Source organism: Cavia porcellus, unplaced genomic scaffold, assembly GCF_034190915.1.
Source record: "Cavia porcellus strain 051 isolate PalLab524CR breed Dunkin Hartley unplaced genomic scaffold, mCavPor4.1 scaffold_11, whole genome shotgun sequence".
Taxonomy (NCBI): domain Eukaryota; kingdom Metazoa; phylum Chordata; class Mammalia; order Rodentia; family Caviidae; genus Cavia; species Cavia porcellus.
In genome coordinates this window covers 57,598,862-57,602,654 of record NW_026947494.1, presented here as the reverse complement: position 1 = coordinate 57,602,654, position 3,793 = coordinate 57,598,862, and positions in this window count along the sequence as shown.

Sequence of the window (3,793 nt, the reverse complement as noted above, 5' to 3'; positions counted from 1 at the left end):
GATCTTGGATTGGGGATTTAGCTCAGCTGCATAAACGCCTGCCTGGCAAGCGATTCCCGGTACCAAAAACAAACAAACAAACAAACCCGTCTTTTTCACTTAACCACTTACCTTAACTGCCTTCCACCACCTCACCTCAGCTTCAGTCTTGTAGGACAACTAGACTAGCCCTCAGTCCTTCAAAAAATAAATTGGGGAATTACAAATAAGTGGACAAGCCTTCAAGACAAAATGGTAAGACAGAAAGTTCAGTCTTCAAAAACTATGTGATCAGCAGAGATATCAAGAAGCCAGAGCCCAAAATAACCCAGGATTTTAAAAATCAAACCCACTGGGGCAGGGATGCGATCTGTCCTGCTCCAAAATCCAGTAAGAACTTAGCCAGGTGATGAGGGTGCATATTCCAAGTGGTGAGAGACACATGTAGAAGTTACTAAATTGACCTGTAGTTATTTTACTTTATACCTAGTAAGAATCACACAAGTGTCCACCAACCAGATTAGGGACAAAAACAATGCAATGGTTGTCTGACCTAGGACTGCATAGGAATTATGGGGGTGGGGTTAGTTCATATTTCTGGGGAGCCAGGTTTGTTGGTGCATGCCTATAATCCCTGCATGGGGGAGGGGGACTAAGGTCGGAGGATTGCATTGACTTTGAGGGCAGCCTAGACTACAGAGCAAGACCTTGTCTCAAAAATAAATAACATTTTTCTAGGTGCCTCTAAAATGCTGATTTGTGTTTCAAGTCTATTTGATTTTAAAGAGAAAAAAATAAATTTAAAAACAGTAATGAAGGTAACAGTGGTATATACAATGCATACTATTGTCTTCATGATTTGTACTTCTGAAAAGTTCTCAGATAAATTTGCTGTTGCTGATTTGAAACAGAACTTTGATAACCCAAGTAATGGATCACAGTACTTAGACAAAAAAAACCAAACACACAGAGTCTGTAGTAAACCAGCCTATAGAGATAGGAAGCTATTTAGAATATTCTGTAATAAATATAGAAGAGGTTGCAAAACACAACGAGATAAGTGAATAAGGAAAATATCATTAATAGAGGGTTAGGGTTATATAGCTGGGAGTTACAGTTGTAACTAGACAGCCAAGGTTGGTCCATCAGTAATGCAATGGTGTGATAGGTATACATCGTGTAGGTTACTTGTGTTCTTGCCAAGATGCACAGTCTGAACTTTAAGGAAATTATGAGACAAGAAATTTAAAAGAGGGACACTGTATCACCTCAGACAACAGACCAGGACAACATGTCCCTGTGCTGGAAAACAAAATACAGGGCAGTTGTTCATACAGGAAAACCAATACACTTTGACTAAACCTTGGGTTGAAAAAAGAAAACCCTGAACAAAACCCTCCAAAACAAAAACAAATAAATGAAGAGAAAGAAGGCCCTAAGATATGTTTGTAATGATTGAATAAATTAGATTACATGTAGTAGCTTTTTAAGGAATGACCTTAATTCTTGGAGATGCATGTCAAAATATTTTAAGGTTAAATCACCTTGACTCCTGAAACTTACATTCAAGTAACTCTGGGAAAAATAAAAAATGGATAAGCATACACAAATATGTATATAATCGCCCCCCATATACAACATACTTTGTCTGTATATACACATATCTGTAGTTTAAGATTCATCAAGACAGGTGTGGTGGTATACACTTTAATCCCAGCACTCAGGAGGCTGTGGCAAGAGGATTGCTGTGAGTTTGAGGCCAGCCTGAGCTACAAGTTCAAGGCAGCTTATAGTTATATAGTTACAACTATAATAGTTATATCACGAGGCCTTGTTTCAGTAACAACAAAAAAAATCTCTAAATTAGCAGAACTCTGTTTGCTACGAAAAAATAAAATCCCTTCTGTCCAGAAAGCAATCAAATGGTTTCCCATAAATAAAATCAGGAAGTTTCAAAAAGATACCTTTTTATAGGACTGAGACCCAGTGTTTTGTTTTGTTTGTGAGTCGGGGTTTCAATGTGTAGTTCTCAAGTGGTCTTAGAACTTGGAGTAATCCTGCCTCAACCTCATGAAGCCTGGGATTACATGCATACACCACTACACATGACTTCCAGTAAAGTTTAAAACTAACATTAAGATAACTGGCAAAAAAAATTCAGGAAAAAAAGAAAAAGATACAGTCCTAGCTCAGTTCTCTTGGGGAACTGGTTTCAGGTCTCCTTTCTGGTGACAGCAAAAGCTACGGATGCTTAAGTTCTTATATAAAAGGCATAGTATTTGCATATAGCCTGTATGCATCCTTCTAGTACCTTATACAATGTAAATATTATGCAAATAGTTATATTGTATTTTTAAAAGGAATATCACAAGAAACAATTCTGACATGTTTAGTACACATGTAATTTTTCTTTCTTTTGTTTGAGATAGGGTCTCACTATGTAGCTCAGGCTGGTCTTGAACTCACTATGGAACCACGGCTAACTTTGAACTTGTGATCCTCCTGCCTCAGCCTCTTGAGACCTGGCATTACAAGAGTGCACTATGAGACCTGGTGTCCAATGTCACACTTTTTTTTTTGGTGCCAGAGATCGAACTCATGACCTCGTGCTTGCCAGGGAGGTGCTTTTGCTGCTGAATTAAGTCCCCAGACCTCCAATGCCATATTAAATTGGAGAAAACTGAAAGCTTTTCCTCTAAAATCAGGAGTAAGAAAAGGATGCCCACCATTACCCCTCTTTTGCAATATAATACTTGAAACTTTAGCCAGAGCAATCAACCAGGACAAAAAATAAAAAGGATATGTATAGGAAAAAAAAGTCAAAACACCTTTATTCACAGATAACAATCCTTTATACAGAAGATCTTCCAAAAAAAGTCCACCGAAAGATTCCTAGAATTTTAGCAAAGTAGCAGGACAAAAAATCAACTACAGGGGGCTGGGGATTTAGCTCAGCGGCATAAGCGCCTGCCTTGCAAACAGGCAGTCGTGGGTTCGATCCCTGATACCGATAAAAAGGAAAAAGACAAAAAAAAAAAAAAAAAAATCAACTACAAAATAGTAGCATTCCTATATACCAATAATGAACCCACTAAGAACTTGGGAAAACAATACCATGCACAATAGCATCAAAAAAAAACTAAGCCAGGTGTGGTGGCCAATGTCTGTAATCTCAGAATTTGGGAGGCTGAGGCAGCAGCATTGCTGAGTTTGAGGCTAGCCTGGGCTACAAAGTGAGTTTAAAGCCAGCCTGAACTGCATAGTGAACTATCTCAAAAAGCAAAATTAAAACAAGAATCAGTCTAACAAGGAAGTAACAGGCCTCATGTCTGAAGTCCCCGCAAAACCTCATGCATTCATAGGTGGGATTTTTTGAGCTGGGCTGGATATAGAGCATGTGATTTTTGGATTAAGGTTGGGTTGACAGGTGGGAATTAATATAGTTCTGGGTGTAAATAATGAAAGCCCTATCTATCCTGAGTATGGGAGGCACCAGTCAATAGGTTTGTAACGGGTGGAATATAAAAGGGAGAGGCAAGGCAGGACTGCTGCTGCTGGCGTCTCTGCCTGCCCTGCCATGTGCTGTTTCTCCTCTAGGATGCTTCTCTGCCATTCTGCTCTGTATTAGAACTGGCTGACTATGGACTGAAACTTCTGTAAAGTGTGAGCTAAGTAACTTTCTCTGCTTTAATTTGTGGATGTTAGGTATTGTTTAAGCAACGAGAAAAGTAACATAAGGCACCTCTATAACAAAAACTGTAGTTAGTTTTGATTCCCAGCCCCCCTCCAAAAAAAATAAAAGGAAAAAGTTTGA